This window comes from Tamandua tetradactyla, chromosome 21, assembly GCF_023851605.1.
Source record: "Tamandua tetradactyla isolate mTamTet1 chromosome 21, mTamTet1.pri, whole genome shotgun sequence".
NCBI classification, from domain to species: domain Eukaryota; kingdom Metazoa; phylum Chordata; class Mammalia; order Pilosa; family Myrmecophagidae; genus Tamandua; species Tamandua tetradactyla.
Window position 1 is genome coordinate 13,298,629 of NC_135347.1, and position 25,592 is coordinate 13,324,220.

The window sequence follows — 25,592 nt, forward strand, 5'->3', positions numbered from 1 at the left end:
CTTTGCAAAGAGCCACACAGTAAATATTTTAGGCTTTGCAGGTCATATATTGTAGCATAAAAGCAGTCACAGACAATACATAAATAAACAAGCATGGCTCTGTTCCAATAAAGCTTTATGTACAAATACAGGTGACAGGCTGTATTTCTCCCAATGCATACTAAAGTCATTGCGAGAAATATGTCTGTAGTAACCTAGAATATAGATGATTCTGTTGATTATAATGTCATTTATGAGGAGAGGATAAGTTATTAAGATGACCAAGAGTAAAACACAAACAGGTCAGTCTCAGGTGAGCTTTTAGTTTGCGTCAATATTGTGGTAGACAGTAAATAAATGTTGAGTATCTACCCACACTCTCAGTTTTATCTGTTTCTCCTAAGGCTCTGGTGAAATGTTCCTGAAATGTCTTTATTCTCTTTATTTTTAACTAATTTAGATACTACTTAAGACATGTTTTCCTCTTTCAATATAGCAGATTCTTACTATGAGGACTGAATGGGATAATGATGCTTAGATAGAGAGTTGGCAGTCTAAAAATAAAACTTCTTGGGGAAAGTAAGAATAGGACTAAAAAGGTGAACACTTCTCCCACTGAAAAAGGAAAATGAAAACTTTTCCAACAATATGTTAACTTAGAGATGATCTAAGTACCAATTTATAAAATCACAAGTAAAGAAATTACAAGAGATAAAGCCATTTATATCCCTGCGGTGGTCTGAAGTTGTATGTATCCCAGAAACAAACAAACAAACAAAACATGTTTTTAAATGCAACCCATCCCTGTGGGTGTAAACCCATTGTAAGTGGGTCCTTTTGATGAGGTTATTTCATTTAAGGTGCATCCACGTCAATCAGGATGGGTTTTAATCATATTACCAGAGTCCTTTATAAGAGAATGAAATTCAGACAGAGAGAAGGAAATGGATGGAAATCAGAAAAACCTATTAGAGAAGGAAGGAGAGACCAGTAGATGCAGATGCCACCATAGGCTTTCCTATGTGACAAAGTAACCAAGGATCCCCAACAGCTGGTCTTCAGGAAAAAAAGACTGACTTTTGGCCTTGATGATGTCTTGATTTGGACATTTTCCAGGCCTCAAAAGCATGAGTGAATAAATTCCCACTGTTTAACCCTATCCATTTCATGGCATTTACTTTGAGCAGCACAGGAAACTAAAACAGTTCCTCTCTCTTAATTAAACTTCCAGGGAAGTTTAGAAAAGTACACAAATCCTAACAATCTACAATCTGATGAATTTTCAACAAAGTAAACATATCATTGTAACACCTAATAAAGCCTTAGAACATTAGCAGAACTACAGAATCTCCCTTACATTCTATCAGAGTCAGTATCACCATCAAAGGTAACCCTGCTTTCTAACACTATCTATTTTTGTGTTGCCTGCTTCTGAACTACATTCAAATGGATCATACAATAGGTACTCTTTTGTAAGTAGCTTCTTTTACTCATCATTTTTTTGAGATTCATCCATGTATTATGTAACACAATAACTCAGTCATTCTCATTGTATAGTATGCACAGTGCACAGAATATATTACAATATATTTATCCATTCTACTATTGATAGAAATCTGGGTTGTTTCCAGTTTAGGGTCACTAAGATTAGTACTGCTAAGAACGTCTTTTAATGAACACATATACACCTATCTATTGAAAGTACACCTAAGAATAGAACTGTGTGGCCATAAAAAAGCATAAGTTCAGCCTAAGTGAATACTACCAGACTTTCAAAGCAAATATACAAACTTATACTCCACTACGCACTTATTCTCCACGGGGCTGAAGGAGAAAGATGATCTATATTTGAATTTCAAACTTCTGTTTTTCCAAGGACATTATTAAAAGAATGAAAAGGCAGGCCACATGCTATATAAGATTCTACAAAGGTTCCATGCAGTAGAATCCAGAAACCTAAAACCTCCAGATGGGTCCCTGGACCAGATAAGACTATAAGATATCGCACTACCTTGTTACTTAATTTTAGCCATTCTTATGGTTGCATGGTAGTGTATCATCGTGATACTAATTTTTATTTCTCTAATCGGTGGTGAAATTAAGCATCTTTTCATATTTATCAGCCATTTTGACATCTTTTCTCACTGTGCTTATTCAAGACTTCTCATTTTTTCTACTGGTGTGTATGTCTCTTTCTTATTGATGTTTAGGAATTCTTTACAAATTCTGGATACAATCTTTGTTGCCTCTATTTATTACAAATATCATCTTACACTCTGTGGTCTGGCTTTAAAAAATTTATATATATATATTATATATTCGCACACCATGTAATCATCCAAAGTTTACAGTCAATGGTTCCCAATATCATCATATAGCTGTGCATTAATCATCACAATCGACTTTTTCTTTTTTGTGTGTGAAAAATAACATATATACAAAAAAGCAGTAAATTTCATAGCACAACACAACAATTAATTGTAGAACGGAGTTCAGTTTGGTACAGGTTATAATTCCACAATTTTAGATTTTCACTTCTAGCTGCTCCAAGACACTGGAGACTAAAAGAAATATCAATATAATGATTCAGCAATCATACTAATTTGTTAAACTCTACCTTCTCTGTATAACTCCACCATCCCCTTGGGTCTTTCTCCCATTCTTTAGGGGTATTTGGGCTATGCCCATTCTAACTTTTTCATGTTGGAAGGAGCGTTCCACAATATGGGATAGGGAGATGGAACTAGTTGATATTCTGGAGAGGCTGGTCCCTCTGCATTTCAGGTCTTATCTGGTCCAGTGACCCATCTGGAAGTTTTAGGTTTCTGAATTCTACTGCATGGAACCTTTGTAGAATCTTATATAACATGTGGTCTGCCTTTTCATTCTTTTAATAGTGTCCTTGGAAAAACAGAAGTTTGAAATTCAAATATAGATCATCTTTCTCCTTCAGCCCCATGGAGAAAGTGAGAAAATTGGGACAGTCACCCAGAGCTTCACAGGACTGAGTCACTCAGAGACAAATGGACAATGTAAGAATGAGCTCCTTCTTGGAATATCCCATTCTCAGTGTAAGCAACTCAGGGAACTGCTCAGCACAAGCCTACCCTTCAAACCACAAGATTACAGTTCTCCAGTCGTGTGCAGTCAGTGCAACAGCTGCAAGTCCGCTTCCTAGTGGACAGGGGTGTGCAGATCGGCCCTTGCCCCCACCATTGCCACCACAATCAGCACTCCAAGTCAACCACCTAGCAGACTCCTGGGAACCTGGGTGTGTCCTACTTCTACTCGAGTTGTGGCCCAAGCTATGGTGCTCAGAACTGCGGTGTGTCTCACAGTCCCCATGCATTAAATCAGGAAGCAGACCCACCAAGAAGCCTGTCACTCTCCTGTGTCACAGATGTCTTCTCCAGCACAGACCTCTGACTGAATGAAAGTTGAAAGAAACCCTCTCAAAACAGGAAAGTTGGAGAATATGGCTATGTGGGTCAATCCAATGCGGTGCGAATCAACTTCAAAACCACCAACCAACTGACTGAGCTGGAGAAGTTCCACTTCAACAAGAACATGATGCATGCCTGCGGGGTGGAAATTGCCATGTCCCTGCAGCTCAATGAGATCCAGGTGAAGATCTGGCTCCAGAACAGCTGAATGAAGCAGAAGAAATGAGAGAAGGAAGGGCTCTCGCTCATCTCTCCAGCTATCTTGCCATGAAGCGATGAGAAGGCTAAGGAATCTTTGGAAAAGTCCAGCTCCTTGCCCTGATTTCCCTGTACCTGACACCCCGACCATCTCTCATTGAGGAGACCACCCCAGTCCAAGACTCCCAGGCTTCTTTTCAGGTGGGGACTTCTTACCCAAAGCACATTATTAGCTTATCTTTTTTTCCATTGACAGTGTCTCTCTCTAATCCTATCTGGGAACTCCTGGGCCAGAAATGTGTTTTCCGAGAATCTGGACCAGAAACTTGGTGGTTTACTCCTTAATCCAGACTGGGTGTCAGCATCAACTTTCTGATGGTCCCTAAAACCCCTTCCAGCCTTTAAGGATATTTCCAGAAACCTACTGTTCCTTTCAGATGCCCTTTGGAAAATGACTCCTTTGCCAGCAGAAACACACCAGGAAGAGGCCTTTCATCTTTTATCTATTGATATCTTTACAGTTGTCTCTACTCTGATCTTCAAAGTAGGACAGAAAGAGAAGAAAGAGTTCTGGAGCTCATGAAGAATAGATGCACGATGAGTGTGTTTACACAATTCATTCCTTCCTTAATTTAATTCAGTTTCATGTGTATGAGTTTGTTTTGTAAATACTTTGAGAGATTTATCTTTATAGAGATTTTCTAGAGAAGTTTAGTTTAAGTGACTCAAACAGGGTGGGCAAATTCTCATGGCTGGTACAATTTTATATATGATTATAGGTGAAAGAATAAATTTCCTTTCTGAAACCCAATCAGATGCCTCAGAGGGCAGCCTTAATTTATTCTTTCAGTGAGTTAAGAAGGCTGGCAGAGCACAAGGTTCACAAACCTGGCTTCCTATATTAAGTCTTTCCCCATCTCTTTTCTTTTTGCATCTCTGGTTATGTTTCATTTAAAATTTGTGCTGGATTATTCTGAACCTAAACCAGCTTCTTCCTTCCACAGTTACTGTAGTGGATATGATGTATTTTCAGTTCAATTGTTAGTTTGATGGATGGCACAATGAATGTATATTTTGTATGATTCGTGAATAGTCTTTTGCATGTCACACAATGTCTTGATGCCTCTGAAGTACCACTCTGAGTTCTATCATTTATCCTTTGATTTTACATTTTCTGTATAATCGTGAATAGCTCTGATATCCTAGAGTGTGATCCAGAACAGAGTTTACAGGTCTTAAAATGTCTGTAACAAAATATATTCAAGTTTCAAAAAAAAAAACTTCAATATAATCCACTTATTAACTTTTTTCTTTGTGGTTAATTTTTTTTAATGTACAATTTTAAAAATCTCTGCCTACACTAAGGTCAGGAAGATATTCTTTCAGAATAAAACAAAAGTTTTATTCTATTTTTTTTCATATTTGGGTGGAATCTATCTGCAATTGATTTTGGTGTGGGACGTGAAGTTGACTTCCTTAATTTAAAATCGTTATTAGACTACTAGCAGAATAAAATTTTCCAGTAAAAGCCTTTATTTTTCCATGTTTACTTTTTCCAGTTCCACTGATTGATTACCCATAGATTTCCAGTCATCTTTATTTTAACAAGAAGATCCCTATTTTGGTATGGTTAAATGCTATCTACTTTCCCTTCACTTACATGTACTAATAAATGATCAATGCAACCTACCTAATGTACAGATAACATTGGGCAAAGGAGAAAAAACTTTTCTCAGAAGCATGAACTGTACCACTGGTAAACTATGGAGTGGCAAAAATATATGGGATGTCTACAGAGACAGCTTGGTATAATGGTAAGGACATACGCTTTGAAAACAGGAAGACCTGGTTTCAAATTTCTACTCTACCACTAACTAGCTATGTGGCTTTGAGTATCACTTAAGCTCTTTACGTCTCAGAATTATAAAATGGTGATTAAGCTACCTATCCTTCTGGATTATCATAAAGATTGAACAAAATAATTTAGATAAAGTGCCCGAAACATATGTAATAAAAGGAAGCTAGTATTGTTAATTTGCTGTTCAAAACGAGATGATTACAAAAAATCATATAAAGAAAGAACATTGTAATTTTGATGATAAATACTAAAAGTGAGGTAACCACAAGCTCAGGATGCCAAGACTTTGTGATGTGTTTGTCATATTAGAATGAAAAAAAAAAAACAAAACCAAAAACCAGAAACATTTTCAGTATTTAAACCAGAATAATATCACCAGAATAATAACGTGAATACTTAAAAAAAAACTGTTCTGCAGCAAAATGCCATTATAACCACATCTTATTTTATGAAAATAATTCTTAAGATTTACTAAGCACTCAAACACTAAGTTAGGTTAAAAAGAATCAAAGACTTTAAAATGCCTTCAAAAAACTTTTCATTCATTTTCTTTTGATTTGGCAAAAAGTATTTAGCATAATTAGAAATCCTGAGCTCCAAGGTAGACACACATGGACAAGACCAATACAAAAAACAAGTAATCTACAAGTTGAAGTAAATAAAGAAAGTAAAATATTAAAAGGCCTGGGATTCTAATCACAACAAAAAAGTAGTAAAGTTGCTGTTGCATTATGATTTCATAAGAAGGATAAGGAGAGCCAAGAACTAGAAGTGACAGTAAATAGCACACTCCTGTGTTTCATTTTTAAAAATGGTAAAATGTTTAAAGTCAATTTCTGTATAACAGGTATTCACTAAGTAGCTAGACAGGTAACAGGGACATAAGACCAAAGACTTCATTTCTGGCCTCAAAAGGTTCATGAACTAGTGGGAGAAAATTACTTTTAATTTATTTGAAGAATAGTATTTTCAGTTTTCATTCATTTTAATAATTACCTAGTATTTCAAAAATAAATCTAAAAGATAGTGATAAATATATCTCAGGAAAATGCTAAATCCACAAATAGATAGCCTCCATTTCCCATGCCCTTTTAGCAACAAAACTTCCTTGTGTTTATCTATAGTTACAAATCAGTATCTTAAAGGGTAGCAATAAGAAATTATTATGAGAAAGCTCAGAACAGAACTTAAGAAAACAAGCTTTAGCATGTTTGTAATCAAATATCAGCTTTGCCTCTGTGAGACATGAAGGCAAGTTTTTTAACTCTCTTTAAACCTCAGTTTCCTCATCTGTAAAATAGACATAACAATGTCAGTTTTTTAAAACTATGTCATAGCTTTTTTAAAATTATTTTATTTTTTAAATACCAAAAAAAACACCAAACGCAAACATTCCTATTTTGATCATTCTATTCTACATATAAAATCAGTAATTCACAATATCATCACATAGTTGCATATATATCATCATGATCATTTCTTGGAACATTTGCATCTGTTCAGAAAAAGAAATAAAACAAAAACAGAAAAAAAATTTATACAAACCATACCCCTTACCCCTCCCTTTCACTGATCACTAGCATTTCAAACTAAATTTATTTTCACATTTGTTCCCCGTTATTTATTTTTAGTTCATATGTTCTACCTGTCCATTGCATGTCATAGTTTTTAATGACTAAATAATACAGAAAGACAGTACAGTGTCTTGCAAAAGAATGCACCCAATACATGCTAGTTAGGATTATTAATATGATATATAAGTGGAGAAATTAAACTGCACACAAGGTAAAATAAAAAGATGCCTCAAAACATCCGTAATCAAAATCACTTATTAAGCAGACTCCTTTAGCGTTACTAGATTAAAAATTTTGTTAACAGTTAAAATCCCATTCATAACTTCTTTTTAGGTAAAGAAATACAAAAAGAAATAAGAGCCAAAAACAAAGGCTTTACACAGCATTTTTTAAAGCACAGTCACTCAATTATTTACAGTTTTAGTATTATGACCACAGAAGCAGAGAAAGCCATGAGAGATATGCATAATCCAATCTATAGAAAATATAAATTAGCCATATACTGGGATAGAAGGGGGTGGATTTCATCTACCTAAATCAGATGAAAAAATTCAAAGACAGCAAAAACAATTAATAAATGAACCAATGGAATGTCAATAGTGTGTCTCTGGAACCAAGAGGAAGACATTTAAAGATCTCAAGAAAACAAAAGAAATATAAAATCCAGCTGAAGCAGTGAATGATGTTGGCCATAATCTTAGCAGGCTGCATACTTCTGGAAGTAGAAGGAAGGTAATATGACTTAAAGTTAGGAAAGTAGGCTAAGAGACCAATCCTTTGTTAGTGTGAAGAGCATCTGCTATCAGTGTGTTAGAAACGATTCAATCCTGAGATCAAGCCAAGAGCCTTTCAAATCAATAGTAACTTCAGTGTCTAGAAAAAAAAATGCTGCCTTAATGGTTAAGTGATTTTTTTTTAAGCCAAGAAAAGTTAAAATAACATGAGTGATGAAGTGAAAACAGTTTCAATACTTTGTTACGTTTAGAAATAAAGTTTATAGTTGGTATTTAAATACTTAAGCCTTTTAAAAAATGTGGCACACCAGATAATCAAAATGATAGCACAGAAATAGATCACAAAATCTATGGTCAACTGATTTTTGACAAGGCCCCCAAATCCTCTAAACTAGGACAAAATAGTCTTTTCAATAATTGGGCATGGAAGAACTGGATATCAATAGCCAAGAGAATGAAAGAGGACCCCTATCTTCACCCTACGCAAAAATTAACTCAAAGTGGATCAAACACCTGAATATAATAATTAGCATCATAAAACCTCTAGAAGAGGGCCACGGTGGCTCAGCAGGTGAGAATGCTTGCCTGCCATGCCAGAGGACCTGGGTTCGATTCCTGATGCCTGCGCATGTAAAAAAAAAAAAAAAAAAAACCTCTAGAAGACAATGTAGGGAAACATCTTCAACACTTAGTATTAGGAGGTAGCTTCCTAAACTTTACACCCAAAGCACAAGCAACAAAAGAAAAAATAGATAAATGGGAACTCCTCAGAATCAAATGCTTCTGTACCTCAAAAGACTTTGTCAAAAAGGTGAAGAGGCAGCCAAATCAATGGAGAAAATATTTGGAAATCACATATCAGACAAAGGTTTGATTTTCTCTAGGTACAAAGAAATCATACAACTCAACAACAAAAGAACAAACAATCCAATTAAAAATGGGCTAAAGATACGACTAGGCATTTTTCTGAAGAGCAAATAGAGGGCTCAAAAGCACATGAGGAGATGCTCATTTTCACTAGCTCTAAGGGAAATGCAGATCAAGACTACAATGAGATACCACCTCACACCTATAAGAATGGCTGCTATTAAACAATCAGGAAACGATAAGTGTTGGAGAGGATGTGGAGAAACTGGGACACTTAGGCATTGCTGGTGGGAATGTACAATAGTGCAGCCACTATGGAAGACTGTTTGGTGGTTCCTTAGGAAACTAAATATCAAGCTACCCTATGACCCAGCAATAGCACTACTTGGTATATACCCAGAAGGGCAGAAAGCAATGATACAAACAGACATTTGCACATAGATGTTCACAGCAGCATTATCCACAATCACCAAAAGATGAAAATAAACCAAATGACCATCAACGGACCAGTGGATCCACAAAATGTGGTAAAAACATATGATGGAGTATTATGGCGCAGTAAGACGAAATGACAAAATGAACGAAGGCTGTGCTGCTACTAAAAAGGAACATTATCCTGAGGCATGCAACCACGTGAATGAACATGTCGGATATTTGGTGAGACAAGATAAGTCAGAAACAAAAAAACAACAATGGTATGGTCACCTTGAGAAAACGCTTATAAGAAAACAGGGGCCTAGATTGTAAGCTTTTAGAAGAGACACATTAAGCCTGAAGTGGTGATTATTATTTCTGGACTTTGAGAGGCTGTTTTTTATATATAACCTGATATTTAGAGATAAGAACAAAGCTGAACAGGTTGGGGTTAAAGTAATTCAGAACATAGGAGTAACGAAGACAGTATCTATATTTTAGAACCACGTATACTCTTTGAGACCAACGGAAGAAAGATTTGATTTGAAACTGAAATTTTCCATAGTGCATAATCAACTCAACCTATCTGTATAGCTCATTTGAACAACTGAAACACAGAGGGCACAGAAGGAGAAAGAGGTCCTTTAATCCTGTATAGATTATTGTAATGCCTGGAAACATCCTAGAGCATACTAACTAGATAACAAAAAAGTATTGGCAAAGTCCCCTGAGGGAGGGGAGAAGACTATGGAACTATTACACCTTACCATCAGGGAAGCCCCTGATACTGCGTCAAACTTTAGGGATACCCAAATCAATAGGCCATGCTCTCGATCATGAGGCTTACTCTTGCGAAGCTTATGTAGGTAGCAGAGAAGCTTAGACTACCTATAGGCATGCCTAAGAGGTACTTTTGGAGGACCTCTGCTGTTGCTCAGATGTGGCCCCAGTCTATCTCAGCCCAACTCTGCAAGTGAAATCATTGCCCTCCCCTCTATGTGGGACATGACATCCAGGAGTCAAAGTCTCCCTGGTGACGTGGGAGATGACTTCCAGGGATGAATCCAGACATGGCACTGTGGGATCAACAATGCCATCCTGACCAAAAGGGGGAAAAGGTGAAATTAATAAAGTATCAGTGGCAGAGAGAGTTCAAATAGAGTCAAGAGGCTGCTCTGGAGGTTGCTCTTACACAAGCTTCAGGTAGACTCTGCTACCTATCATAACCTGTCAATCCCCAACCAGGACCATTCTAGCCAATCCTAAAGAACATCTAGGGCAATTTATAAGATTCCACAAGGGCTCTAGGCACTGGAGTAACTTGCCAGAAACCTACAACCTCCAGATGGGTCCCTGGTTCAGATAAGTCCTGAAATCTAGCTCGGCTTCTCCAGAACATCAGATAGTTCCATCTCCCTATCCCATATTAGTGACAGACCCTTCCAATATCAAAAATTTAGAATTGCTACAGCCCAAACAACCCCAATGAGAGGTATGGAAAGATCAAAGGTGATGGCAGAATTAAGCATAGAAGACAGGAATTAACAAAAGAATTTGAATGCTGAATCATTAAACTGGTAACTCTTTTAGTCTCCAGTATTTTAGAGCAGCTAGAAGTAAAAATCTAAAATTGTGAAATCATAATCCATGTCAAAGTCTGAAATAAGTTCTACAACTAATTGTGGTGCTGTGCTTGGAAATTTGTAGTTTTTTTTGTATATATGTCATTGTTCACAAAAAAAGAAGGAAGTTCCGGAGAAGATGGCGACTTAGTAAGACGCGCGGATCTTAGTTCCTCCTCCAGAACAGCTACTAGGGGAGTAGAAACGATACAGAACAGCTCCCAGAGCCACGACAGAGATCAAAAAGACAGTGTACCCCATCCTGGAACGGCTGACTGGCTGAGAGAACCCGCTCCGGTGAGATTGCCGAGGGGCGCGGGCTTCACCGGGCGGGGCAGCAAGCGGCCGGAGTCCCTCCTTTCCCCCTTCCCGGGCCGGCTGGGAGAATTGGACAGGCGGTCCCCTCAAGCCGCGGCGGCTGGCGCCGAAATCACGCGCGGCCCCCCGGATCAACTGAGAGAATTGGATCGGAAATCCCCAGGCCACGGAGCACGGTGACGGGGGGGGGGCCCTTCCAAACACGTGACTTCCCGGGAACGGTGCACTCTCTCAGGCGGGCCGCGGCAGCTGGCGCCCTCCCGCCGCGCTTGGCACCCCAGGCCGACTAGGAAATTCAGACGGGCGCTCTCCTGGGCTCCGGCGGCTGGCGACCCTCCCCGCATTCAGACCCCGGGCCGGCTGGCACTCTTCCAAGCCGCTTCGGCTGGCGAACCTCTCCGACGGCGAGAGTTTTCCAAAGTTAAAGTACCCACAGCACCGTTTACTGTTGGGACCTGCAGACAAACATGTGCCACGAGCGCCACCTACTGGGCAGGATAAGAAAAACAGAACCCAGAGATTTCACAGAAAAATCCTCCAAATTGCTGGGTCCAACACCCAGGGAAATCTGACTAAATGCCCAGATGCCAGCAGAAGATAACGGATCACGCTCAGAAAATTGAAAATATGGCCCAGTCAAAGGAACAAATCAATAGTTCAAATGAGATACAGGAGCTGAGACAACTAATGCTGAATATACGAACAGAAATGGAAAACCTCTTCAAAAACGAAATCGATAAATTGAGGGAGGACATGAAGAAGACATGGGCTAAACAAAAAGAAGAAATAGAAAAACTGAAAACACAAATCACAGAACTTATGGAAGTGAAGGATAAAGTAGAAAAGATGGAAAAAACAATGGATACCTAAAATGATAGATTTAAAGAGACAGAAGATAGAATCAGTGATTTGGAGGATGGAACATCTGAATTCGAAAAAGAAACAGAAACTATCGGGAAAAGAATGGAAAAATTTGAACAGGGTATCAGGGAACTCAAGGACAATATGAACTGCACAAATATACGTGTTGTGGGTGTCCCAGAAGGTGAAGAGAAGGGAAAAGGAGGAGAAAAACTAATGGAAGAAATTATCACTGAAAATTTCCCAACTCTTATGAAAGACCTAAAATTACAGATCCAAGAAATGCAGCGCACCCCAAAGAGATTAGACCCAAGTAGGCGTTCTCCAAGACACTTACTAGTTAGAATGTCAGGGGTCAAAGAGAAAGAGAGGATCTTGAAAGCAGCAAGAGAAAAACAATCCATCACATACAAGGGAAACCCAATAAGACTATGTGCAGATTTCTCAGCAGAAACCATGGAGGCTAGAAGACAGTGGGATGATATATTTAAATTACTAAAAGAGAAAAACTGCCAACCAAGACTCCTATATCCAGCAAAATTGTCCTTCAAAAATGAGGGAGAAATTAAAACATTCTCAGACAAAAAACACTGAGAGGATTTGTAACCAAGACACCAGCTCTGCAAGAAATACTAAAGGGAGCACTAGAGACAGATATGAAAAGACAGAAGAGAGAGGTATGGAGAAGAGTGTAGAAAGAAGGAAAGTCAGATATGATATATATAATACAAAAGGCAAAATGGTAGAGGAAAATATTATCCAAACAGTAATAACACTAAATGTTAATGGACTGAATTCCCCAATCAAAAGACATAGACTGGCAGAATAGATTAAAAAACAGGATCCTTCTATATGCTGTCTACAGGAAACACATCTTAGACCCAAAGATAAACATAGGTTGAAAGTGAAAGGTTGGGAAAAGATATTTCATGCAAATAACAACCAGAAAAGAGCAGGAGTGGCTATACTAATATCCAACAAGTTAGACTTCAAATGTAAAACAGTTAAAAGAGACAAAGAGGACACTATATACTAATAAAAGGAAAAATTAAACAAGACATAACAATCATAAATATTCACGCACCGAATCAGAATGCCCCAAAATATGTGAGGAATACACTGCAAACACTGAAAAGGGAAATAGACACATATACCATAATAGTTGGAGACTTCAATTCACCACTCTCATCAATGGACAGAACATCTAGACAGAGGATCAATAAAGAAATAAAGAATCTGAATATTACTATAAATGAGTTAGACTTAACAGACATTTATAGGACATTACATCCCACAACAGCAGGATACACCTTTTTCTCAAGTGCTCATGGATCATTCTCAAAGATAGACCATATGCTGGGTCACAAAGCAAGTCTTAACAAATTTAAAAAGATTGAAATCATACAAAGCACTTTCTCGGATCATAAAGGAATAAAGTTGGAAATCAATAATAGGCAGAGTGCCAGAAAATTCACAAATATGTGGAGGCTCAACAACACACTCTTAAACAACGAGTGGGTCAAAGAAGAAATTGCAAGGGAAATTAGTAAATACCCCAAGGCGAATGAAAACGAAAACACAACATACCCAAACTTATGGGACGCAGCAAAGGCAGTGCTAAGAGGGAAATTTATTGCCCTAAATGCCTATATCAGAAAAGAAGAAAAGGCAAAAATGCAGGAATTAACTGTCCACTTGGAAGAACTGGAGAAAGAACAGCAAACTAATCCCAAAGCAAGCAAAAGGAAAGAAATAACAAAGATCAGAGCAGAAATAAATGAAATTGAAAACATGAAAACAACAGAGAAAATCAATAAGACCAGAAGTTGGTTCTATGAGAAAATCAATAAGACTGATGTGCCCTTAGCAAGATTGACAAAAAGAAGAAGAGAGAGGATGCACATAAATAAGATCAGAAATGGAAGAGGAGACATAACTACTGACCTCACAGAAATAAAGGAGGTAATAACAGGATACTATGAACAACTTTACGCTAATAAATACAACAATTTAGATGAAATGGACGGGTTCGTGGAAAGACATGAACAACCAACTTTGACTCAAGAAGAAATAGATGACCTCAACAAACCAATCACAAGTAAAGAAATTGAATTGGTCATTCAAAAGCTTCCTAAAAAGAAAAGTCCAGGACCAGACGGCTTCACATGTGAATTCTACCAAACATTCCAGAAAGAATTAGTACCAACTCTCCTCAAACTCTTCAAAAAAATCGAAGTGGAGGGAAAACTACCTAATTCATTCTAGGAGCCAACATCACCCTCATACCAAAACCAGGAAAAGATATTACAAAAAAAGAAAACTATAGACCAATCTCTCTAATGAATATAGATGCAAAAATCCTCAATAAAATTCTAGCAAATCGTATCCAACAACACATTAAAAGAATTATACATCATGACCAAGTAGGATTCATCCCAGGTATGCAAGGATGGTTCAACATAAGAAAATCAATTAATGTAATACACCATATCAACAAATCAAAGCAGAAAAATCACATGATCATCTCAATTGATGCAGAGAAGGCATTTGACAAGATTCAACATCCTTTCCTGTTGAAAACACTTCAAAAGATAGGAATACAAGGGAACTTCCTTAAAATAATAGAGGGAATATATGAAAAACCCACAGCTAATATCATCTTCAATGGGGAAAAATTGAAAACTTTCCCCCTAAGATCAGGAACAAGACAAGGATGTCCACTATCACCACTATTATTCAACATCGTGTTGGAGGTTCTAGCCAGAGCAATTAGACAAGAAAGAGAAATACAAGGCATCAAAATTGGAAAGGAAAAGTAAAACTATCAGTGTTTGCAGACGATATGATACTATACGTCGAAAACCCGGAAAAATCCACAACAAAACTACTAGAGCTAATAAACGAGTACAGCAAAGTAGCAGGCTACAAGATCAACATTCAAAAATCTGTAGCTTTTCTATACACTAGTAATGAACAAGCCTAGGGGGAAATCAAGAAACGAATCCCATTTACAATCGCAACTAAAAGAATAAAATACCTAGGAATAAATTTAACCAAAGAGACAAAAAACCTATATAAAGAAAACTACAAAAAACTGTTAAAAGAAATCACAGAAGACCTAAATAGATGGAACGGCATACCGTGTTCATGGATTGGAAGACTAAATATAGTTAAGATGTCAATCCTACCTAAACTGATTTACAGATTCAATGCAATACCAATCAAAATCCCAACAACTTATTTTTCAGAAATAGAAAAACCAATAAGCAAATTTATCTGGAAGGGCAGGGTGCCCCGAATTGCTAAAAACACCTTGAGGAAAAAAAAACGAAGCTGGAGGTCTCGCACTGCCTGACTTTAAGGCATATTATGAAGCCACAGTGGTCAAAACAGCATGGTATTGGCATAAAGATAGATATATCAACCAATGGAATCGAATAGAGTGCTCAGATATAGACCCTCTCATCTATGGACATTTGATCTTTGATAAGGCAGTCAAGCCAACTCACCTGGGACAGAACAGTCTCTTCAATAAATGGTGCCTAGAGAACTGGATATCCATATGCAAAAGAATGAAAGAAGACCCATATCTCACACCCTATACAAAAGTTAACTCAAAATGGATCAAAGATCTAAACATTAGGTCTAAGACCATAAAACAGCTAGAGGAAAATGCTGGGAGATATCTTATGAAACTTACAATTGGAGGCGGTTGTATGGACCTTAAACCTAAAGCAAGAGCACTGAAGAAGGAAATAAATAAATGGGAGCTCCTCAAAATTAAACACTTTTGTGCATCAAAGAACTTCATCAAGAAAGTAGAAAGACAGCCTACACAATGGGAGACAATATTTGGAAATGACATATCAGATAAAGGTCTACTATCCAGAATTTATAAAGAGATTGTTCAACTCAACAACAAAAAGACAGCCAACCCAATTACAAAATGGGAAAAAGACTTGAACAGACACCTATCAGAAGAGGAAATACAATTGGCCAAAAGGCACATGAAGAGATGCTCAATGTCCCTGGCCATTACAGAAATGCAAATCAAAACCACAATGAGATATCATCTCACACCCACCAGAATGGCCATTATCAACAAAACAGAAAATGACAAGTGCTGGAGAGGATGCGGAGAGAGAGGCACACTTATCCACTGTTGGTGGGAATGTCAAATGGTGCAACCACTGTGGAAGGCATTTTGGCGATTCCTCAAAAAGCTGAATATAGAATTGCCATACGACCCAGCAACACCATTGCTGGGAATCTACTCAAAGGACTTAAGGGCAAAGACACAAATGGACATTTGTACACCAATGTTTATAGCAGCGTTATTTACAATTGCAAAGAGATGGAAACAGCCAAAATGTCCATCAACGGACGAGTGGCTAAACAAACTGTGGTATATACATACGATGGAATATTATGCAGCTTTAAGACAGGATAAACTTATGAAGCATGTAATAACATGGATGGACCTAGAGAACATTATGCTGAGTGAGTCTAGCCAAAAACTAAAGGACAAATACTGTATGGTCCCACTGATGTGAACCGACATTTGAGAATAAACTTGGAATATGTCATTGGTAACAGAGTCCAGCAGGAGGTAGAAACAAGGTAAGATAATGGGTAATTGGAGCTGAAGGGATACAGACTGTGCAACAGGACTAGATACAAAAACTCAAAAATGGACAGCACAATAATACCTAATTGTAAAGTAATCATGTTAAAACACTGAATGAAGCTGCATCTGAGCTATAGGTTTTTGTTTTTGTTTTTTTTGTTTGCTTGTTTGTTTTTTTTGTGTTTTTGTTTGTTTTGTTTTTGTCTGTCTGGTTATTTGTTTGTCTTTTTTTTTTACTATTGTTATTATTATTTCTTTTCTCTATATTAACATTCTATTACTTTTTCTGTTGTGTTGGTAGTTCTTCTAAACCGATGCAAATGTACTAAGAAACGATGATCATGCATCTATGTGATGATGTTAAGAATTATTGATTACATATGTAGAATTGTATGATTTCTAAATGTTGGGTTAATTCCTTTTTTTCTTTTTTTTCCGTTAATTAATAAAAAAAAAAAAGAAGGAAAAAAAAGTCGATTGTTGTGATAAAAATCTATTAAAGCCAGCTAGTCTCCCATATTCTGGAGCTAGAAGGAAAAATATGAGAGGATTGTATGGTAGCCCATGACAAACTCTGGAATTTATCCTGTAACCACTTTTTGAAGAGTGCTTTGAAAACTATTGCTTTTTTATTTCTTTACTTTGTATATATGTTATTGTATACAATAAAAAAGGTAAAAAAAAAATGTATTGGCAAATTCCCTTGAGGGATGGAAGGAAAAAAATACAGATTAAACTTTACCACTGGGGAAACCCCTGATAGTGTGTCAAACACTAGGGACACCCACATCAATAGGCCAAGTCCTTGATTTGAGGCTTGCTCTTGTCAAGCTTATGTATATAGTAGAGAAGCTTAACCTACCTATAGGTATGCCTCAGAGTTACTTCTGCAGGACCTCGTTTGTTGCTCAGATGTGGCCTCTCTGTCTCTAAGCCCAACTCTGCAGGTGAGATCATTGCCCTCCCCTCTAAATAGGACATGACATTCAGGGGTGAAAGTCTCCCTGGCAGTGTGGGAGATGATTTCCAGGGATGAATCTGGCCTTGGTACTATGGGATCAATAATGCCATCCTGACCAAAAGGGGGAAACAAGTGTAACAAATAAGGTATCAGTGGCTGAGACAGTTCAAACAGAGTCGAGAGGCTACTCTGGAGGTCACTCTTAACGCATGCTTCAGTTAGACATTGCTACCTATCATAACCTATCAACTCCCAACCAAAACCATTCCTGCCAATAAAGAACATCTAAGGACTCTTCTGTAACAAGATTTCACAAAGGTTCCATGCATTAGAGTAACTTTTCAGAAACCTACAACCTCCAGATGGGTCCCTGGATCAGATAAAGCCCTGAAACCCTAGAGGGACGATCCTCTCTAGAACATCAGCTAATTCCATTTATCTCCCTACCCCATATTACTGACAGTCCCTTCCAACATGAAAAACTTAGAATGGTCATAACCCAAATACCCGTAAAGAGTGGAACAGAATGATCAAAGGGGATGGGTGGGAGTTATTTAAAGAAAGTAGGGTTTAACAAACGAGTATGATTGCTGAATCATTACATTGATGTTTCTTTTAGTCTCCAGTATCTTAGAGCACCTAGAACTAAAATTGTGGAATTGTAACCCATTCCAAACTCTGAAATCTGTTCTACAACTAATTGTTGCGCTATACTTTGAAATTTAATTGCTTTTTCATATATATGTTATTTTTCACAAAAAAAGGCGATTGTGATGATATAAAAAATATTTATTCCTTCTAATCACCAATGTTCTGGAGCAACTAGAAGGGAAAATCTGAGATGATGGTATGGTAGTCCATGACAAACTTTGGGATCTGCCATGTAACTATTTATTGAAGAGTGCTTTAAAAACTATTGCTTTTTTTTTTCTTTCTTTGCTTTGTGTATATATGTTATATTATATAATTTAAAAAGTGAAAAGAACTCATCAAAAAAAAAATGTTGCATACAAACTCTGCAAGAGAAACCACTGCCCTCCCCTCTAAGTGGGACATGACTTCCAGGGATGAAAATCTCCCTGGTGGTGTGGGAGATGACCCCCAGGAATGAGTCTGCCCTGGTACCACAGGATCAACAATATCATCCTGACAAAAAGGGGGAAAAGATGTATAACAAATAAAGTATCAGTAACTGAGAGAGTTCAAATAGTTGAGAGGCTACACTGGAGGTCACTCTTATACAAGCTTCAGTTAGACTTGCTACCTATCATAACTTGCCAAACCTCAACCAAAACCATTCCTGCCAATCCTAAAGAATAGCTAGCGCATTATATAAGATTCTACAAAGATTCCAAGCACTAGGGCAACTCTCCAAAACCTACAACCTCCAGGTGGGTCCCCAGACCAGATAAGTCCTGAAATACATAGGGGCCAGCCTTTCCAGAACATCAATTAGTTCTGGCCCCCTATCCCATAATATTGACAGCCCCTTCCAACATGAAAAAGTTACGATGGCCATAGCCCAAATACCCCTAAACAGTGAGTGAAAGATCAAAGATGATGGTGGAGTTATACAAAGAAGGTAGGGTTTAACAAATGAGTATGAGTGCTGAATCAGTATGTTGGTATTTCTTTTAGTCTCCAGTACCTTAGGACAGCTAGAAATAAAAACTTAAAATTGTGGAATTGTAACTCATACCAAAATCTGAAATCTGTTCTACAACTAATCATTGCAATGTACTTTGAAATTTTTATCCTGTTTATATGTTATTTTTCACCAAAAAGCAAAAAGAGAAGGAAGAGTATAATGGAGAAGATATGATTTAACAAATTTATATGACAGATGAATCAATATATTGACATTTCTTTTGGTCTCCAGCGCCTTGGAACAGCTAGAAGATAAAATGAAAAACCATGGAACTGTAACCCATACCAAACTTTAAAATCTGTTGTATACCACTTGTTCAAATGTACTTGGAAATTTATTGCATTTTTGTATGTATGTTATTTTTCACAATTAAAAAAGTTTATTTTTTTTTTTAAATCCAACAAATGGTGCTGCAATAACAAGATATTCATACGGAAAAAGAATGAAATGTGAACCCCACCATACAGCACATACACACAAAAAATTTTTTTTTAAAGTGGCATAGTAAGACTATCTAAGTGATTACACTTTTATAAATCCAATTATAAATACTTGCCTAAATAACTGATAAATGCTCAAAAGCAAAATGTATGAAATACATGAATTCAGTTTAGTATGGAGGTACTCCTCACTTTACTTGGTACCATGTTAACTGAAAATTATACATAAGAGAATGAACTTGGTTTGCCAATGAATAATGTAGTGATGACAACATTCCTATATACATGAGCTTCCATTAACACTGTATTGTGCAAACCAAGGACTGCCTGCACTGTACAAGATTTAATTACATTATATGGCACCTCCGCTAAAGTGACAATATGATTTGTATGTTGAATTTAAAAGTCTAAGGAAAAACCAGGTTTTTTAATTCGTAGGATTAATAAGTCAAATATTAATTTAAAAAATGAAAGTAGCAATCAATAATTTCTTTCTATACACAAAAGCTACCCATGAGGACATTAAAAAGAAAAGTTATATTGACATGAGCTGTTAGAACTATATTTAAATTTCCAAGAAAACATGATTTTTAAAATGGTATTTGGCCTTGAAAGGTATTCTTCTACCTATAACTGAATATGGTGCAATTGATATTTTGAGCACTGATTGAAAACAAAGCAAAATGAATAAAAATCTAACAAAGATTTTCCTTATAGTAGAATATGGAACTTCAACTAATAAATATTGAAGGTATGCTAGAAAATTACCATTTGGTAAATACCACAATAATAATTGTTTCAGGTAAGAATCAAAAATAGATGCTAAAATTAATGAGTAAAAATATGACTACAAAAAGGATATTTATTTAGCCTCAAAGTATTACCCAGAAGATACTTATTAAACATAAAGGAAAAGTAGAACTTTACAGTAGGTTAATCTGGCAGGCACCACCTTTACAAATAATCAGTTAATATCACTAATAGTGGACAAACTTACATCATGTCCTCCTGATACCACGAATTAAGAAGGACACATCACTTCTTTGGTATTCTAAACAAAAATATGTAACTTAAATTTATCATGAAAAAAAATCAACAAATCAAAATTGAGGAATATCCTACAAAACAACTGGCCAGTACTCTTCAAATGGTCAAAGTATGAAACGAATCAAACACAGATGAGGAACTGTTACAGAGTAAGACAGACGAAGGAGACATGAAAACTAAATGCATCGTATGAACTTGGGACTGGACTCTGAACAAGAAAAGCAACATTAATGGGAACGCTGGTAAAATTTGAATAAAGTTTGCAGATTAGACAATAGCATTATCTCAATGTTAATTTTCTGGTTTTAATAGTCGTACTGTGGTTATGGAAGATATTAAATTTGAGAAGCCTGGCTGAAGATACATGGTATACAAGAATTCTTTGTACTATGTTTGCCACTTTGTTTTTTTTAGTAAGTCATGTTATTTCAACATGAAAAGTTAAAAAAATATTTAAAAATAAAATTTTTTTAACTAAGCTGAAAGTGCATTCTCCTTCTTCCTAGGCAATTCTTCCCTAAAAATGAACCATTTTACAGGAGGAAATACAGAGTTTACCTTGAATCAAAGGAAAACCCTAGTGTAAGCTGAGTTATCCTCTTAAATCTACTTCATTTGAAAGGCAGAAAATAAATTTTAAGATTGCTTCCAGTTCCAAAATTCTGACTTGAAGTATGTGGGTTCCAAAATACTTCGCTAACCACTGAAAGTAAGTAATAATAATATGTCTATTATATTTTAGGCCCTACCTCTCCTCGCTGCTTTATATCATTGGCTTTAATTCTCACAACAATGCTGTCAAGGTAAGTATGAATATCGGCTACCAAACGGGGGTCAACAGGCTAAGTAGTTTTCCCAAAATTAGTACCTGTTAGGTGACAGTGTCAAGATTCAAACTCATATTTTATCTGACTCTAAACACCAGCTTGACCACCAAGAGGCCTCCCCAAAGATGACCTGGCAAGACATATACATTTTAAAGTAGGTATCATCAGATTTGATGCAATTGTGTCAAATCTGAACAAGTGGCAATACAGATAACTGAGTGGGAACATAAATAACTGAGAAATGTCTATTATATTTCCAATGATTGGAAATCAGACCTCTCAGCCATGAAAATTATATGGGGAAATAATTTTTAGGAGTCCTGAACCACTCTAACAGTTTCTGAAGCAAATGTTTTACAGAAATATTTTGCTGGTTTCCCACAAATACATGAGGAACAAATCTAATTTAAAATGGCCTTTTTTAACATTCTAGTAATATACTAGGTGTAGCAAGTAGGATTTTTTGAAAATGACCATGGGTGTTCACTTGGAATTGCCTGGAAAAATAAGATGAGCTGGGTGGGGGCTCCCCCTTTCTCTAGCAGGAGGAACTGCAAAAGAACTCATCTTCCTATGGCAACAGGGCTAAAGCTACAGTTCCCACGTTCCCCAAGTGCTGGGTAGCTAGTTTTCCCAGACAATTCTTTTAGGTAGGTGACAGCTAAATCTAGATAACACAATACTTAAATAGTATATTTGTTGCCCACTGACAAGGGTGCTTTATTATTACCTACCTCAGCATAATTTGCTATATGATAATGAGAAGATGGGGATCTTTCTTCATTTAAGTATTCTTAGTTTACAAGTTTCTCCAATCAAACCTATTTTTTATTATAACTGTGGCATCATGTAGTATTCATCCCAGGCCATAACACAACAGAATGCTTCTAAAAATGAGAAAGATAAAAGGAGATTTATTTAAATAATTAGCTTGTATAGTAATGAAACACTACCTTATACACCTTTCTATAAATATTATATACTTTAATGATAATATTAGCTAAAAATCACTGACTACTACATATCAGTCATTGAGCCATGACTTTATGGTACAATTTTTTTTTAGTGCTTACACCTACACTATGATTTGGTATTACTCTCATTTTGTAAATGAGGAAAATTAGAGTCAGATGGATTAAATAACGTGCCCAAAGTTTTATAAGTAGTACGCAGCATAACCTGCATGGATTTAATTACTACCAGATTACTTTAATTCACTGATCTTTCAGGAGCTCTATAGGCAACATGGCATAACAGGCACACATGTGTGCAGGTGAAAAATTTGAAGATCTGTATAAATCTAATGACTTTCTCAGCACCATACTAAATTAACACTAGTATCCATAAGTAAAATAATTTCATGAAAGCTAGTTTAACACTCAGCATCACAGTAATAACAAATGCTCTACATGGAGTTCTAGTTTAAATGCATATTCTAGCACAGTGGGTTAAAAAAAAATTTAGCATTTAGTTTTCAATTTTTTCCTACCTATATACTAAGCAAGACTGATACTGATAATCACTGGTATACATGGTACAGAAAGCAATAACAGGAATTCAGAATTATCCAGCATTATAGATTGAACTGTGTCTCTCAAAAAGATATGGTCAATTCTTAATCCCTGGTTCTGTAAATGTGATCTTATATGGAAATAGGGTCTCTGAAAATGTGATTAGTTAAAAAGAGGATAAACCAGATTAGGCTGACCCCTAATCCAGTGACTGATATACCTATAAGGAGAAGGAATTGAACCCAGAGGCAGAGGCAGAGGCAGAGGCAGAGGGGAACATCATGTGATGACCGAGGATTGAGGTCAAAGGATTGCAGGCAAACCACCAGAAACTAAAAAGAGGCAAGCAAAGAACTGCATCCCCAAAATTTCAGACTTATAGCCTGCAGAACCATTAGATAATAAATTTATGTTTTTTTTTTTTTAACATGGGCAGACACCAGGAAGTGAACCTGGGTCTCCGGCATGGCAGGCAAGAACTCTGCCTGCTGAGCCACTGTGGCCCACCCTAAATATGTTGTTTTAAGCCACCCAATTTGTGGTTCTTTGTTAGAGTACCCTTAGGAAACTAAGAAAGCCCATGGACTTTTAGACCCCCTTATCAATTTGTCAAAATGAACTAATTGAGGACAATATGAACTGCTTATAAATAACTAAAGCAACCCAACTTAAATTTTAATGAACTTCTATTTTCATTCTGTAAATATTTTAACACTTCCAATGAAGATATGCTATAATAGAAAGGACTGTTAAAAAAAGCTAGCTATCAAGTCTGAAATTTGCTTACATGGCAGTCAATATCATACTAAAATAGTATATATTAGGAACAAAACAGGAATGACTTTTTTCCAACTTATAAGGAATTTCAAAAAGAAGAAAAAAGCTGATTATTCAATTTCATAAGATACTGGTATCAATCCATATGGAAATACTAATAATGCTTTTTCTAGTTTTTATATCATATGAAGTCATATCTGGGATAACAGATGCCTAATTACATAAATGTCTCCAATTATCATTTGAGTGGCTTATTTATAATTGTGTTTTCTTGATACGTTCTGTAAAGAATATGCAAGATCAAGTGGATTTTGATATAAACTCTCTTGATTTATAATTTTCCACTTTTACTCTTTTACATTAAAGCTGTCTCTCTCAAAACTACAGGTAGGACAAATCAGGGAAATCAATTCTTAATAAGCTTGGAGTAGAGTTCAAATAGAGTTGAGAGGCTATTCTGGAGGTTCCTCTTAAGCACACCAGCCAGATATTGCTAAATTGTTACGGTTTGCCAAACCCGACCAGCATCATTCCTGTTAACTCTAAAGAACACTCAGGGCTCTATCTGAGATCCTGCATAAGCTGTATTCACTAAGTTTAATTTTCAGAAACCTAACACCTTCAGATGGTCCCTAGGCCATCAGATAAGTCCTGAAACCTAGAGGTGCCAGCTTCTCCAAGAACATCAACCAGTTTCATCCTCCTATCCCATACTGTCAATACCCCTTTCCAACATGAAAAAAGTTAGAATACGCATAGCTCAAATATTCCTAAAGATTGGGAAAAGGATCAAAGAAGAAAGAAGAATTAGAGAAGTTAGGATTTAACAAATGGGTATGACTACTGAATCATTATATTGATACCTCTTTTTAGTTTCCAGCATCTTGGAGTAGATAGAAAGAAAAACCTTAAAATTGCAGAACTGTAACCCATACCAAACTCTGAAATCTGTTCTATAACTACTTGTTAAAATGTACTTTAAAATGTATTGCTTTTTTTGCATATGTTATGTTTCACTATAAAAAAATTATTTTTTTAAAAAAAGCTCTGAGTGGCAGTTTGATGAAATGGAAGCAAAAGCAATAAACTACCACTTATGCATTCAACCAAATTTTTTTTGATGTGGTTACTCACTTTAATTATATGTTTACCATGTTATCACCATGGAATGTAAAGTCAGACAAGAAAATTTCACAAGCGCAACAAAGCATTCTGTAGTATAGCAAATTTGTGTATAATCCCTTGCCAAACCAACTTTTTCATAAATTACTTATCACCTTCAATACAGGTAATGTGTTTTATTTAATATTTGTGGATCTTACAGAGAAAATTAACAAATACTATACACATTTAAAGTCCTCATTTGCTTTCTGACTAGCACTTTACATACTTCTATTTCAAGATGACATTTAAAAGTTATTCTTATAACAACAGTAAAAATATAATTCTGCAATTATGAAAGAGCTCAATGGAATCCATAATTAAATTATTCTGATGTTTATTAGTAAGCATGATTGTAAAACAAATACAACTTCTAAGCAGCTCTGTTACCAGGTTTTTAGATTTAGTTTAAACATACATAAGTTCAGTTGTGGGAGACATTACAATGTTATATTCCATGCACTTTTTTTTTTTTTTTTCATAGGCAGGCACCAGGAAACAAACCTGAGTCTTCAGCATGGCAGGTGAGAATTCTGCCTACCAAGCCAGCATGGCCTGCCCTCCATGCACTTTTCTGAAAGAGTTCTTTTAAGAGTCAACTAGCCCTAGAAACCAAAATACGAAACCAGTGCAGAAGGTAGTCAAAAATAAATTAAATTAATTGGGATAAATAGCATTCTTACATAACCCAAACAATGAGCTATTCTGCTTGCTGTTTTTTTTAG

The 25,592-nt window shown here is 36.3% G+C and overlaps 1 protein-coding gene and 2 pseudogenes across 5 annotated transcripts in view; 1 reads left to right on the forward strand and 2 right to left on the reverse strand.

The window, feature by feature from the left end:
* The window catches only part of AP3S1 (adaptor related protein complex 3 subunit sigma 1), a 185,983-nt gene that overhangs the window by 72,675 nt on the left and 87,716 nt on the right, over positions 1-25,592 (reverse strand). The window lies entirely within an intron of this gene.
* Positions 1-25,592, reverse strand: part of LOC143665473 (HIG1 domain family member 1A, mitochondrial pseudogene) — a 68,845-nt pseudogene that overhangs the window by 42,353 nt on the left and 900 nt on the right. The window contains exon 2 of the transcript XR_013166987.1: positions 22,153-22,305. The product of XR_013166987.1 is annotated as an HIG1 domain family member 1A, mitochondrial pseudogene (transcript). The remainder of the gene's footprint in view (positions 1-22,152; positions 22,306-25,592) is intronic.
* On the forward strand, positions 1,334-25,566 carry LOC143665472 (homeobox protein Hox-A1 pseudogene; annotated as a pseudogene). The gene is made up of 4 exons (XR_013166986.1): positions 1,334-1,451; positions 2,877-3,821; positions 21,334-21,394; positions 25,352-25,566. The product of XR_013166986.1 is annotated as a homeobox protein Hox-A1 pseudogene (transcript).